This window comes from Biomphalaria glabrata, chromosome 1, assembly GCF_947242115.1.
Source record: "Biomphalaria glabrata chromosome 1, xgBioGlab47.1, whole genome shotgun sequence".
Classification (NCBI taxonomy): domain Eukaryota; kingdom Metazoa; phylum Mollusca; class Gastropoda; family Planorbidae; genus Biomphalaria; species Biomphalaria glabrata.
Genome location: NC_074711.1, coordinates 74,074,320 through 74,091,237, shown reverse-complemented (window position 1 = coordinate 74,091,237; position 16,918 = coordinate 74,074,320). Strand labels below are relative to the sequence as shown.

General features: G+C 36.3%; 1 protein-coding gene across 1 annotated transcript in view; it reads right to left on the bottom strand.

Annotated features, from left to right (window-relative positions):
• LOC106057761 (nuclear hormone receptor HR96-like) overlaps window positions 1–16,748 on the bottom strand; it is a 355,871-nt gene extending 339,123 nt beyond the window's left edge. Inside the window, exon 1 of the mRNA XM_056013976.1 lies at window positions 16,596–16,748. The gene's annotated coding sequence lies outside the window, so the exon portion shown is untranslated. The remainder of the gene's footprint in view (window positions 1–16,595) is intronic.
• Window positions 16,749–16,918: the final 170 nt, after the last annotated feature.

Sequence of the window (16,918 nt, the reverse complement as noted above, 5' to 3'; positions counted from 1 at the left end):
CTTCCATCTTCCGCAAGGTTATGACCTAGCTTAAAGCCAGCTTTTAAAAAGAAGCTCTGTTGTTTTTTTTTTAATGCGTTTTTTAACAACCTTTGCACCTAAAACCTTTCATCAATCTGTCCCACATACACGGGGTTCCAAGACCAATAACTCTGCTGACTAAACCTAAATCTTTAATTACTACAGTCGTAAAAAAAAAAATTAAGTTAGAAAATGCTATTAAAATTAGAGCTAAGACTAAAGCATTAAGTGTCATTCTCAAAACCATTCTGGGAATTACAGCAACCGGAAATGTCAGTCCTGAAGAAGAAAAAAAAAACCTAGTCCTTCGACGATGCTGCTAGAGCTATGAAAGAAAATCTACGACTCGAGCCTCCCTCCGATAATCCCGAGGGAGAGGGAGTACAGAAGGAGGGGGCGAGAGAATTTTTCTAATGGTATTAGTTAAACATTCATGAACTTGAAATTATACAGCAACTCCTGTGAAAGTTGATGGCAAACTCTGGGCTTAAACCGAACGAGATGCTTGCCCGCTCGACGGCCCCGGGAGGACTCATTACATTAACATTGGTAAGCTTCTCTTGTATGGCCCCGACAAAACGAAGAGCTCACAGCGCTCGTCTAGGGTGGTGAAATATTGATAGGGTTTATTATTTAGGGAACCGGAACTCCCCCTACGCCCCGTCCACCGCCTCAGACCTACTCTTCTACAGCCGGCCCTAATTAGAGACACAAGCTAACGTATGGCGATCGTTCACAATAACTCGTACGAGATAAAGAATGGCGGACAACGGAGTGAAATAGAAAAAAAAGATTTTAATGTTCAAAGTTTTTAAATCTTAATTAAATTCATTATTGCTTCCCCTTTTCCCCCGCATTTATTGCTTCCCTTGCCCCAAACCACCAATGCTTTTTTTTTTCTCTTTAGCTAATGAAGCCCAGAAGCAAGATTTATATTAATAAGAGATGAAGACGAACGTTAATGTGCTTGCACAATACATACATTTTATAATGTTGTTTCTTATTGTGTTTTAGCATTCAATGTGTTTTCTTTGTATGCTGGCTGGTTTTGTTGTTGTTGTTGTTTTCTTGACATTCTCATTGAACACATCCTTTGCACCGACCTCACTCTCAGTTGTTGTGGTTTTTTCTTCTTCTCTCAGATCAGTGATTCACAAACAACTACCCGCGGGCCATATCCGGCCTTAGTGTTTTGTATCTGGCCCTTCTAAACGACTGCCCACAGTGCTTTCTGAAGCCGCAAAGTATCGGCTTAATGGACCCGTGACCCATGTGTAGGGAATTTATTTGACCTTACGCCCGTACGAAAGTCTCAGACAAACTTTTAAAATGTAAATAACAAGACCAGGTATGCAATAGTCTTAATTACAGGATTCGAGTTGGGCCCGTTTCCAGAAACAAAAAGTTTCCCTCGCACCCCATCTCCGTCTAACCTTCCACTAAAAAAATGATAATTATGGAATATTAGTAAACTGTATCAGCTAGACTCGAAGAACGACACATATCTTTTAAAACTAAAATTGTAAGTAATCACAATTTAGTAAATAATGTAATGCCAGGATCTTGCAAGAATGAGGCAGGATGAGGCAGGATGAGGCAGGATACTGCCAGAACATTATATCTTGCATAAAAAAAGTCACACACTTAATAAATATTAAGCCGCGAAAGTTATATGTTTATATATATTATTTACATGTTAAAAATATTATCATCTTAAGAATTATCTTTCAAATGTATGACATATTGTTGAAATAACTTGAAAACTATTTTCACAAGACAGACTCATAGACAGACGGGATGAGTTGGTTAAAGCGAGATAGAAAGAGACTATAGATATGGAGCCATATTAAATGAAGATCTTGAAAATGCAGCAACGTATGAATAGCCAGGGTTGGTAAATGTCAACACGACTGATTGAGCCCCATTGTATTCACTCCCCATTCTCGTCTTAGAAAGGTGATAGTCTGCTGGTTCAATTCACTTTAAACAAAACTGAAATTTAATACTTTCTCATTAAAACACAAAGTTTGAATTGTATTGATTTGAATTACAGTTGAACCAGTGTGTAGCCTACTTGTTAAATTGCTAGGAGTGATTCCGAATTAAGTTTAAGAAGATTACTAGTTTAGGCAGTAGACTAGTTTAGAAGTTTAAGTAAATTCAGATTTAGGGAATTATACATTCATGTATTAGGGGGGAAAACTATTTTAGAGATATTTGTTAATTATGAATTGAGTAATAAATAAGTAGTATTATTAAACATATGAAAAGGTTCAGGATAAATATTTAAGATAATAAAAAGTGATAGATGAATTACATTTTCACCATTTGTAGCTTGTGGCAATAGCATTAGGCTTCGTCACTGACGGATGTCAAAGATATAGCTAATCGGTAATGTTATTTTCTTGCATCCAAAGATCCTTGACAGGTAACGATAGCTGACACTACAAACTGTGTGTTCACTACAGCTGGTGCTACTATGCACTAACTACAGCTGGTGCTACTCTGTGTTCACTACAGTTGGTGCTACTGTGTACTAACTACAGGTGGTGCTACTATGCACTAACTACAGCTGGTGCTACTCTGTGCTCGTTACAGCTGGTGCTACTAAGTACTAACTACAGCTAGTGCTACTATGCACTAACTACAGCTGGTGCTACTCTGTGCTCGTTACAGCTGGTGCTACTAAGTACTAACTACAGCTAGTGCGACTATGCACTAACTAAAGCTGGTGCTACTCTGTGCTCGTTACAGCTGGTGCTACTATGTACTAACTACAGCTGGTGCTACTATGTACTAACTACAGCTGGTGCTACTATGTACTAACTACAGGTGGTGCTACTCTGTGCTCGTTACAGCTGGTGCTACTCTGTGCTCGTTACAGCTGGTGCTACTATGCACTCATTATAACTTAAAATTTTGTTGCAAATGGAGACGGACACCTATAATATGATCATTCCACCTCCAACCTAAATCTCATCTAATAGACATTATCATAGATATATTTTAAAGGTGTGATGTTATGACATTGTCTTATATATAAATTTAAGGTGACATATAAACTTAATAAAAAAAAAGAATGATATTGACTGAATGAAAGTAGAGAATGATATTGACTAAATGAAAGTAGAGAATGCTATTGACTACATCGGAAGCATACATATGTTTATAAAAATCGTCATTGTAATTTTTATATATTCAAAATATTTTTTCCTTGTCTTCTGTGCATTAATTGCATTTGGCGTGTACGCTAATTATCAACCAACGCAAAAGGTGCAAACATGCAGAGAAAACAAGTCAAACATGTATAATATTTAATCAATAAGCTATATAATCGGATTCCCGGTCATTAGTTGGTGTCCTCGCTGTGTGCTATATTTCTTTGTAATGTCTTTGTTCTGTTCTGCTGAGATTGACATCGCTGATTCAAATGGGCGGAGATAGAGAATGTATGGCTGACGTTGGTCGCATTAGAATGTGCGAGGAATGGGGGAGGACAAAAGGCCTAACCTGCTTGTGTCAGCTGTACACTTTGGCTGTCCCCTGGAGTCAGAGGCGGCGCAAGGCGTAGGCAAAATGAGCGACTGCCCAGGGCTCGCGGTTCGCGCCTCAAAGATTTATCCAATTACTTATATAGATCTATACCTGAATCTATTACTTCAACTTCTATTCAAAATAATTGACCACAACACACACAGGGCCGGCCTTAAGCCACTGCAACCTATGTGGATGCAGTGAGAACAGCACTTTCATATGCCCCGAGCTTATTCTAGGTGTAAACCATTATAAGTTATAACAGAATTCCCTCGGCCTTCTGATTTTCCAGGAGCTGCTGGAAAACTCCTGAATTTTTTGAAATCTCCTGAAAAAGACAAAATTGTCATCTTTAAGGCATATTCTACCAAATACCTCCAAAACCAAGGAAGACATTTTTGTTTATCCGTCCACTTTGTTGCAGTCTGAATATTTTTAACACTAGGCCTACCCGTAACTGTGACATGTGATGAAAGAATCTTCTTGCGCTTCAAACTAATCAAGAATTACCGAGGTCAACAATTCACGACAATCTTATTGGAACAAAATTGTAAAATATATGGAATAAAATCAAAATTACTATCTGTAACAATGTAACACAAAATGCACCGAACAAAGATACAGAAACATAGTGATAATTGGATGTACGGAATCGTGTATCTCATCAGACCACCCATAGAGAGCTATATTGGACGGTGAGATTATATGACAAGGGAAACAACTCTATATACTCAGTAGCAAACTAGAGCTAATCAACCCATTCTCGGTATTTAGGTTGAAATAAACATGACATAATAATTGTACAGATATTCAGATTTTTTCCTCTCAGTCAGTTTAGTCTGTGGCCAAATTATGATAATCAAGGCTACAAGTGCTTAGCGTAAATGTTATTCACCCGGCCACATTTTACAAAGACTACCTCGCATAATGTGAGACTATAAAGGCTTAGATGTTCGTACAAGTGGTCTAAATAGAAACAATTTATCAACCAAAATCTGTGAATAATTACAAGCACCGACAATACGGCCAGACATTGCAAGAAAAAAAAGGACTTTGGTCAGCACTTTAACTATTAACCATTCAAGGCCTTCATCTATCCTAGCTTATGAATGGCTGCGTGGTCCCGAGTTCGAACCCCAACATCTCTGCCAACATATATCTTCCTGCTACATATACCTTCTTGTTGGAGGTTTGGGCTAAAACAAAATACTTTTCCATTCTGAATGAACGTTCAAAAACATGTAAGAGAAACCCCCCAAAAATATCGACTTCATTAATCACAACATTGGACCTTTGGAAACTACAAGTGATCTTATCACTAGATCTAGTCCTTGGACTTGGACAGCCGGGTGGACTTGGGGTCAAGCTAGAATCCCGAATTCCAATTCAGACCCCAGATTAGATTATTTCACAGTCCTTTTTATTTTATGAACAATCCAAAAGGATATTTATTAGAATTGTATTTGAGACCTTGAAATCTTTCTGTGCAACTTCCACACTACCCGTTCCAATATTTCTGATTTAAAAAGCTTTTATTAAAGCTGTTTCTCTTTAGAGGATTTATTTCATAACATATCTACCAAGTTGTGTCACTGACTGATGTTTTAACATTGGCAATGGAAAGAGGGTGCAGTCATGTTGGATAATGTCAACACACATTCACATTAAAATACATTGTACTACATTTCTCTTTGATCTTTGCCTCACTATTACACCCGTCTGTAAGCTAATGTCGGTCTCAAGACATTCACATCGAACTTTAAAATAGAAAGCAGCCATACTAAATTATGATTTCGAAATCAAAGCAGCCAATCAAAAACGTACTTTCAAAGATGAAGTATTCATACAAAATCATGGTTTTAAAAACGATGCAGTCATACAAAAATCATGGTTTCAAAAAGATGAAGCAGCTAAAACAAAATTAAGCCATTAATACAATATGAGAATTTAAAGACCAACTAACTATACAAAAACATAGTTTCAAAAACGAAGTTGTCACACAAAAACGATGATTTCAAGAAGTAGTCATATAAATTTGTGATTTCAGAGATCGAGCAGCCATATGAAAACATGCCTTCAAAGATAAAAGAAACTTTATATTTAAAAAAAAAACGAATTCCCTTGCCAAGGAAAAAAACAAACGCTTTTCCTTTTTTATTCCAGTTTTCCCTCCAGAAAATAGATCCATGTAAAGGCTATTTGGTTGAACTGGTCACACCTCAGTAATAGATTCCAGGACAAAGATCTGGTGTCTTGAGGTCATTCAATTTCTCGCCGTTATCTACTTCACGAGTAAACCCGAGAGTGAAATCAAAAGACTCCCAATGCAACGTCGACTGAATGCACTTTACTTCTGAAAGAAGAAACATTAGCTCGAAATGGAAGATTGCATTCATTAAACTCTACTCCTGGATCGCTTCATCTTTCTGATTTTTTTGTTTTTGTTTTTTTTTTTTATGTGTTCTTCTCTGTAATGCAATTTCTCTGAGGCCAATTAAGTTCAAGAGTTAAATTATAATGAAACTTTAGCATGATGGAAGAGATTGGAAGAAACCTGCAGAATTCATTAAAAGACTACATTATGCAATGTCACACTCTAGGAGATAAATCTAGTTTTTTGTTTGTCTGCTTGTTTCTTCGCTTATTTGCTTGTTTTTTAAATAACGTATAAAAGACATTTTTATAAAAATGTCCTCGTTGTCTGACAACGTATTATGGTCCTAGACTAAACGAATCCATTAGTTTGTATCCTGTTCAAATGGTCTCGCCACTTCTGTACATTAACATGGCGGAATACTTTGCAATGCATTTTTGTTTTACAAAATAATAAGTGACACTAAATATATATATATATCTCACAACACTATCAACTTCACTGCGAATTTGTGGGAAACTAATTTATTTGAGCCAAATGAGATAATGAATATGAGCAGAGGCGGTGCAAGGCGTAGGCAACATTGGCGACTGCCCATGGTCTCGCCGTTAGAAGGTTTATTTATTACTTAAAAGAGATACATCATCATCTTTAGTTTGTATTCCTCGTGGAACATAGGGCCTCAGCAAAAACACGCCCACTCTCCACGGTCTCTTGCTAGTTTTTTAATAGCTTCCCAGCTCTTTCCTGTCCTCTCGGCGTCCTCTAGTACACTGCGTCGCAAACGTTCATTTTGGTCTTCCTCTGTATCTTGTGCCCTGGGGTTCCACTCTAAGGCCTGTCTAGCACTGTTGTTGGTATCTTTTCTAAGGGTGTGACGAATCCATCTTCACTTCCTCTATAGGATCTGCATCTCTATATTTTTCTGTCCACTCATCTCTATTTTGTCATACCAGTGTATTTTTAAGATATTTCTCAGACATCTGTTGAAGCTCTGTACTTTTTTTTTTTGTTGTTGCTTCAGTTGTTCTCCATGTTACATGGAGAGCAACTGAAAAGATACATAATCACCTGACTCTACTACTTCAATTTCTAATCAAAATAATTTAACACACCACGCAGTTACAGATGTAGTGATTCTTAGCTTGTAGGGTAAAAGAGAAGCCAATAGAAGCTCCAACCCATTAAGATATATTACATTACCATTCTATCGGTTTTAAAAATGTAGTCAAGTGACGATACTTTAAGTGTGAGAGACAGTCGAGACCTGGACCGTATAAACCGTGGTTTTATACAAAACCTGAAAAGGGGTGTATATTGAAAAGTGAAGTGTACCCAAAAATGTAGATGTTCGCAACATGAAGGCTCTTGAAATTAGGCATGATACAGAAATTCAAAGCGTATCCGGACACATGAGATGCATGTCGATGGAGACACTTTTGCTAAAAAATTGGGTATTTTGCATTTTCAAAATCTATCTAATAATAAAAAAGTTTTCCCAGAAAATGTCTGGCAGAAATTATAACTCGAAAGAATTATTTCCCTTACGTTCACATTTTTTTCTTTTCGCTACGAAAGTGAGATGGAGTAAAAAAATGTTTTTCAGTTTTCTAGTTTTAAAAATATGTAAGAATGTTTCTGGTGTTTCTCATGTCTACGATTCAAATAAAGAAATTTTAGGATGAGTCATGGCTTACAGTGTTTTGTTATTAATCTGACACACATCTGAGGAACATGGCTGCACATTATTTGAAACGAAAAGGTAGATTACATACCCAGACAATTTTTTGTTCAACATTTTTCACCTATTTACTGGCGTTTGTGATTCCATGCCTGAACCAAACCATTAGCTCTAATCCCATCTGTCCTTTGACGATTCGTCGTAAGGTTGTTGTGACATTTCGCGTAACCACCAAATCCCTTAACTTCTCCAGGTGTTTTAAGCAAGATATGAAGGAGAGAGAGAGAGAGAGAGAGAGAGAGATCCATTCTTTCATGTTTTCCAGCCAGCTTTTCTTTGGATGACCCTTTCCTCATACAGTGAGTCAAGTCTTCCAATACGACAGAACCAGCCCAGCTTTCGTCTCTTCACACTATTTACGAGTTCCTCCCCAGCCAGCGTGTTGACTTCCAACAGTAGGTAACAAACTCATTTGTTCTCTGGTACCTGATGAGTTAGCTAGGCATGATCGTATGAAATAACCAAACGTGGTTCCATCACATATAAAGTCACTCCCAAGTTTTTCAATCTTTCAATTAAAATAGAATTTCACTGATGAAAAGTAAAAATCAACGACAACATTTAAAAAAAAACTGATTGCTATGTACCTTTTGAATAATTCAGTGAGTGATTTATCTGAATCAAAATCTGAAACAATTTTAAAAAAACATTGGTAGTTAGATTTATAGTTTTTAAGCCAACCTTTAGGCTAATAAAGAGCTCTTCCCAGAAGCAGTAGGGATCAAATGTTATAAAAAATATTTCATATGTTTTCAAAGATGATGAGGAAGTTATCTTGCTACCATCAATCTACGTAATACCTCACGTGTACGATTTCTTTTTTTTTTTTTTTGAAAATAGCGGTAAGGGGAGGGCAGAACAAGAATTTGAAGCTTTAAATCTTGTGAAACAAGACCACGCATCAGTACAAAAGTAACAACAACACATTTTTAACCAACTTCCTGGATGCTTTGATAAGCGGATAATATTGATCTACTTTTCAATGCGGAACATGCTCATGTGATTAGGCTCATGGCAAATGTAAGAAAATGATGAACTACTTTATATCTTTCAGAATGACAAGAACCCGTTTAGTTTTTGTTTCTTAAGGGGAGAAAAGCAAAAAACATGCGATTTTTCAATCAAATGTGGACCCAGGGTCAAGACAAAAGAAATGTCAAGGATAATAATAAGCCCAAGGCTGCATTATTTCCGCAAAGAAGGTGACTACTGATGTCATCGTGCCAATGTCTTTCATCGATAGTGTAATCCCTAAACAGTGCCCAGATTTGACAGCAAAAAGATGACTACTTCGGTTACTAAAGCTAGAACAGCACAAAGCATTGTCAGGTTTATGTGTTCACACTTTTCATATGCGAAGTCAACCAAGTATATCCTAATTTTAAAAAATCTGAACGCTGTAATCAATTGTTGATATTGTTGTTTATGTGTAATGTGTAGAGTGTTATAGTGGTGTTAACATATCCTGAGGAATTCATAGCTCGTTAAGGTCTTCCAAGGAGAAAAAATCGCAGGGAAAAAAAAGAAGAGACAGACTACGAAAACGGTGGGAAGTCATAAGACAATATCAAAGAATGGTGCGGGCCTGGCTTTGAAACAAAATAAGTGCAAAAATATTTGAAATTGTTGCTGTATGAGTAAAAATGTAGATCTACTACTAATGGAGAAAGACGGTCGACCAATCTTGTGTGATGCCCCCAACGGTCCAACTGACTAAGAGATAGGTGAAGGTGAAACACATAATTACATTTTTACAATTCTTCTTAATAGCTTGCTAATTCTTCAAGGGTCCAAGAACCTGGACATGGATTTCGAAAACGACTCTAACGATTTTCCAAGGTGTTGTATGAATTATAGCGAGACCAATCACTATAGATAGTATAGACTGTAGACACCGTGCAATATTAAATCTTTGCAAGAAATAAATAAAATGAGAATATAAGAGATCACATCCTTCGCTTCTTAAAGGAGGAATGGATGAAACGAAATACATTTCTTTTTCGTTAGTCTACTGTTTTTATTTTAAAAAGCTAACAATAACTTATAGGGCTACAAACTTAGTGAATGATTATGGCCATGATTTTAACATAGAGCCTAGCACCTGCTCACGGTTGTGATTGTAGCCTAAGATGTAGACCTACACTACAGAAATACATAGGTCGTAAGCAATACTTCCTTCTCACAGAAATGAAGATGATGTTATGTCAATTTCAACAAAAAAAAAAGAATTTGGTGATAAAATATTTATCTACAATGTAGACTTACTGCTGCTAAAAGTACACACACACACACGCGCGCACCGCCTTACGTAACACGTACATGCTAGACTTGCTTCCCTCTACTTTTTTGTGTGGACACGCCAGTACGTGTAGAGATGACAGCATAGGATTAACGTACGTCCCTGAAACATCTGCTGCTACTGTTTATCAACCTCTAACCTTTTTTTTTTACCAACTTTGGAAGATTAAAGATCAACCAGTGCCCAACTGATTTTAATCCTCTCAAGATTCTCAACACAAGGAAAATTTATGATCTTGATAATAATAAGAAGAAAATAGAACCGAGATTTCAGTCTTGATAGTTGAGATTGAGTTATAAACTATTTGTAATGCCTGCACACTATATTTGGTTTTACAATACACAAGTATACTGTACAGGTCACAAAAATATTGGACTTTGATCGGCAGATCAATCAGTCTACTAAAGGCCCAACGTTAAAATTGTACTTTGCAAAGGCAGTATTTATGACATTGGCAAGATGTCTGGCTGTTGTTTTTTTTTATATCTTTAATAAGTATTTGACATCCATGATAAATAAATGAGACTGGCGCGAGGTCGGCTTATCCTACGTAGGTCTACTGCACTAAAAGCTAAAAAAATATATAAGAATTATATAATTAAGAATACACTTTAATATAACGAAAACTATGATAATGGCTTTTTTTTTTTGGGGGGGGGGGGTGTTATATATATACACATATATATATATATTATAATGTATACTATTCTAAAAAAACGTAATAAAATCCTACAACCATTCAAAGCATACGAATGACTCGACACTTATCCGACACTATAACTGCAGGAAACAAAGTTGACATAATGAAAGAAACACTAGGTAATAGGGACAAAATGTTGTGATCAGATGAGCAGTCCACATAGACTAAAAGGCACTTCTTCCTGGTCATGCTTGAACAGAAAAGTGGGATGTGCTGCCGAGAGGCCTAAACTGCTGGGCTACCTATCAAGAGGCACGTGTTCGAATCCCGACTCGAGCAGAGTTGCGTTTGCCGAGCGTCTAAAAGCAGAACGGATACGTTTTCCCAGAGACCACATCTCCCCCCCCCCCTCTCAACTGGTCCACAAAGGAGATTGGACCATGACGCATGGGCATTAATCATAGAGCAACAATAAGCAAGAAACACTAATCATGAAAATTGAGCTAAATAAAAGGAGTTGTTTTTTTTTAAAGTCTTTACATTTTTATTTACAGAGGCATGTCAATCTTTTGTTTCACTCACAAAATAAGGTCTGAGTATTAATAGCGACTGTTCAGCCATAAAAATACTAGATTACCATGTACATTTCTAGATGTCCTTTTATACGACCCTTTGGTGAATACCGGCATTCGAAACCCACTCAGTGCGCATCAGTGTTACATTTTGAGTCAAACATTGTGTTTGTGAAAAGGCATAAAAACTTCCGCACAGAATGAAAGACTAGAGCAAGCGCTAGAACCGAAATGTTTTTACCGTCCCGTCCTGGAGACAGAAGACTATTGCAGTATACGTAACAGTAGAGAGGCTAAGAACAAAAAGTTTTTACAGTGAATTCAGTGAAGCGAGTGCGGTGGTGAAGAAGTCGATGGGACTAACGACACCGATATTGCAATGTTGTTTCACCATTTCTTGAGATGAAGAGCGGTGACGTACCGAGACCGTATAGCAGTGATGATAGGTTGATGACAGAGGCGACACCTGCAGACTTAAATGTGTCTAGTTTTGTCTTATCATTTCAACAACATTCTCCAGTGTAGATTATCCTGCAAATAAACACCCCCCTTCAGACTGAATTCTTTTTCTTTGAGTTGCTTGTGTTAATTTACAAGAATATAAATCTATGAGATTCTGTGATGATCATAAACGTTTACAATGACCTCGTCAGTCAGACATTAAATGACAGACGTGACCTACTGACAACTGCATTGAATGACAAAAAAGTGTTTTTTTTTCCAACATTCAGGCCTACAATTAACTAAACTACTATATACTCAACATATTTCCAATATCGCATTGAGAATTAAATGACTATTGATGACCTGATACAAAGCTCGGCTTCTAAAGAAAGTCGCAAAGTTTTGAACCCTAATATACGGAATATTTTTTTGTTGACACGAGACATTGCTGAAGTCAACAATGATTTTAATTATAAGATATCCATCAGAGGTTGTATACCTAAGCCAACGTAGTTTACCTGGTCGATCATCCGTGAACACTTGGTAAAGATATAGGACAATTTAATTAACAGTAACTGCCCAAGGGAGGAAAATGCATTGGAGTTTAAATAATTTTTCAAAGGTGAATTTGTATATCTTAATTTAGAATAGCTTTAAACATCATTAGGTCCTGTGGTTAAAAGGGAATTTAATCTAAGAAAGGGAGAGAATGACACGGGAGATGAAAAGCATTAAGATGTAGAATGAAAACAAACTTTCGTAAGCTGATGGATAATGCGAAACAAAATAGAAATACATTCCTTGCCTTTGGTTTATACACAATCAACTTCGGAGTGTTGCAATGTGAAGGCCGTTTGGTTTTGTATTATAAATGTAAAAATGAACCTTGCGTTAATTGTTCATATTGCCAGGTGCCTATGAAGAGTTCCTCTTGTTAAAGCGTATACACTGCACATTTTGAAGGAACATGTGTAATGTATAATTTAACATTGAGGTACGCGATATTAAATAATTGCAATGCTTCGCCCTCCAGTTTAAATAGCAGTAATAATTTTATAGATGGTAAATATAAAAATACTAGCAGATAACTGTGCTAGGCTACGATTTAAATAGCTGGTATATATGTTGGTTTTGCCCCGAACGCTCTTAAAACTCTCCATAAAACAGCCCGCATTACCACCAACACAACTTTCTAGCCCTCATATTCTAAATCAATTTTTTGTCTCTTTATTGTAAAAACGAAGGACCCGCAACCTCTATAATAAAGTATGCACTACCACTTTTTAAATCCATCAGTTAAGCTGTTTGATATTTGAATGAAACGTCTTCTCCTTGAATTCTAAAAGCGCATAACTATACCTGATACTCGTGCTACGCTACTGTTGAAAAAATTGATATATGTGAATATCGCCTAAAACACTTTTAAATTCATCAATAAAAATGCCTGCATTACAACGCTACCCCACACAGCTAACTGAATTGTCTAGCCCTCTAATTCTATAAGTCTCCTTTATTTTTGTCTCTTTCATCCTTCAATCGAACGACCCCAAACACTTTTTATGGAGTATGCACAGACATTTCTTAGGCCCATCAGTTGTAGTCTTCTTATATACCTGCATTATAATGCCCCTAAACACACACACACACTACTTGTAATGAAACGCCCCTCCCCCAAACGATACACTTTTCGGCCCTTGTACATTCAGTGGAACAGCCAGTACTCGCCACTTAGTCCACTCTTTACTTGTTTATTTGTATTTTGTTAGTAATAAATCTAGATATAGAGAGGCACCTTATTTAGAGAGGCACCTTATTTAGAGAGGCACCTTATTTAGAATGACCCATCTTCACAAACCATGTTATACAACCCCCAAAACACAAACAAACACACACATTTAATAGGCCCGTATAAACACTGGACAATTTTTAGGACATTTAATTTTTTATTAAGAATAGAGGCCTACTTGTAGATCTAGATCTAGGCGTTTTAAAATAGTGCCACACATTATAATTAACAAAAGTCTTTACATTTCAAATGGCAGAACTTTTCTACTCACACACCTTTTCATACAGATGTAAAAACACATTTCATAATTACAATGATCTATTGATACTGCCTCACATTCACTCTCACATTGATCTATTGATACCACCTCACATTCACTCTCACAATGATCTATTGATACCACCTCACATTCACTCTCAAACTGATCTATTGATACTACCTCACATTCACTCTCACAATGATCTATTGATACCACCTCACATTCACTCTCATAATGATCTATTGATACTGCCTCACATTCACTCTCACAATGATCTACTGATACTGCCTCACATTCACTCTCACAATGATCTATTGATACTCCCATACATTCACTCTCACAATGATCTATTGATAATCAATCACATTCACTCTCACAATGATCTATTGATACTGCCTCACATTCACTCTCACAATGATCTATTGATAATCAATCACATTCACTCTCACAATGATCTATTGATACTGCCTCACATTCACTCTCACAATGATCTATTGATACTGCCTCACATTCACTCTCACAATGATCTATTAATACTACCTCACATTCACTCTCACAATGACCTACACCTAGGAGAAGAATAACATTTAAGTTCAAGAACTGCGAAGAAATAAATATAAAGCAAAAAATGGAACTAAAGAAAGCTAAGAACCAAAAAAGTGTTAAGTGCTTAAAGCGGAAAAAAATATAGTTTTGTACTTTAGACATTAAAATATCGGCTTTCAAAGACATATTTGGTAGAAATAGCGAATAAAAAAAATAATTTTTTGGCAACTTTAACCACTGCGGTTTCGATCTTGAAAATGGCTTAGTTGTCCTAGGCTAAAGTAAGCAACTGTGATAATTAGTAATAATGAATGGTCAAGACCAAGAGTTTTATATTGTAGATAAATAAAAAAAAAAAAAAAAGAAACAGGCGTTTTATTTGATAATATCTCATTCCAGATATTATAGTTCAAAAATGAGTTGTTGTATTTCCCTTCAAAATTTGTTCTAAACTTATTTCCTTTTAAAAAATATGTCTTTAGAAGTTTTGAATAAAATAACAACAAAAAACAAAACAAGATCATCTTGTAAAAAAAAAATCTATTTTCATCAAGTGAAAGGGACAATAAATTGTAGAACTCTTTTGTTGAAATTTCTAAGAGCTGAAATATTTTTTAACGAAATAAAAATCTTTTGTTGAGCTCAGTCGAGGATTCCATTCAAGGCTTTAAATACTTGAATTAGTTCATAACATTAAGGAGGATGAAGGTCTGTGTTGACAAAAGCGCGTGCTTCAAAGAGTCCCTATAAGAATACACAAGGTTCTCCTTTGAACCGAAACAAATCAAAACTATGAAATGGATCTTCATAAATATTTGAACCCGGCTTTTCAGTCAATTTTATTAAACGCTCTGAAAGAACTGAGTCATCAACTGTGTGCATCCTTTTTTTTTCCCCTTACATACTAGCCTGTCCAACCCTCGGGTATTGTCTGATTGCATTGCATTATTAAACTCTGCTTAATTATTTGCTAGGACCAGCAAGGCTTACAGAACCACTCTGACTCTGATATTATAAGGTTTTCGAGGCCTATTGATTACAGCATTAGGAGTGGAGAACTCAAAGATGTTCTTTCTGTATACAGTAAACAAGTTCAGAGATTTTTCCGAGTGAAAATTCATATGAAGAAGATACGTTTGAATGCTTAATATTTATTGAAATGAGCTTCATGTTACTGAATACAAAAAAAAAATTATAAATGACTTATAGAAATTAAAGAACTAGTGTATTTAGTGGGAAGAACAGTTTCTGTGTGTATGGACACTTGCAATTCTAATTATGGGGGGAAATATCAATTCTGTTATGTGTTTTTATAAATGCTTTTATTTGTACATTTTCGTAAGATTTTCTCTAGAGCAGATATCTCTACCTTTTCTTCTTCCAGACGACCTTACGTCTATCATATGACCTTACAGCAACCAGATGACCTTACATTTACCAGACTATTTCACGTCTACCAGACGACCTTATATCTACCAGATGACCATTACATACAGACGACCTTACATACAGATGACCTTACATACAGATGACCTTACATCTAACAGACGACCTTACATCAACCAGGCCATCTTACGTCCACCAGACGACCTTACCTCTACCAGACGACATTACATCTACATCTACCAAACGACTTTATAGGCCTATCTATCAGACGGACCTCCCTCTACCAGACGACTTTAAATCTACCTGACGACCTTTTATCTACCACATGACCTTATCTATACCAGACTACCATATTTTTTTTCCAGAATACCTTACATTTAAAAGATTACCTTACCGGACTACCATACATTAAAAAAGACTACATTACATCTACCAGACTAAATGTAAGCCTACCCCAAACATCTAACAGGCTATCTTAAATCTTAACCAGCAGACTCTCTTCCTTAAACTTCTATCAGACAAAATCAATGTCAACACGTAAATATCAAACAAAGATAAGGACAAGCAATGTTGTTGTTTTTTATATCTATTAAATGACAAACAGGTAACGTTATTTAGATATTTTTAGAAAGTTTTCTTTTTCTCCCGCACTCACTCTCTGTTTGTGTGTGAGTGTGACAGTGTGTGTGTGTATAGTTATTGGCCTACTTACTTCTGAATGACTAACCAAGCGCGACCATAACACAATTGTAAGCCCACATAGAAAAGGATTTCCCCAACAATGCTTGGCCCTTTCAACGACAATAATATTCCGGAAAACCCGCTACAAAATGACGCGAAAACCTTATCTACTAGATTCTAGACCTAACTATATAAACACAAAATTTTAACACGAGAAATGAGACTTCAATCATAACAAATTTGTTTATTTGGAAGCTACACACATAGATTAGACACGAAAATAAAAACAAAATAAAGAATTATTATGCCTACCTTTGTGGCTTTAATCATCAATAGATCTAGGCCAATACTCGAGTAATTAAATATTTCATGTAAATCCGTGTGACCTTAAGATTTGGGGTAGAAACCAGCGAAGAGACAGTACGTGTGATTTCGTTCATGCAGTGCTCAAATAGGCCACGAGCGACCCGGTCTATTAGGACAACAACACAAAAAATAAATCAATAATCCGCCATGCAACAGTCTCGGAGACGACCATAATTTTCATTTGACACAGGCTGTCACATTCGCAGGTAAACAGTCGAGTTACACAACGCCATAGAATGGAAATACAAATATAGGTCTAATTCTATTTA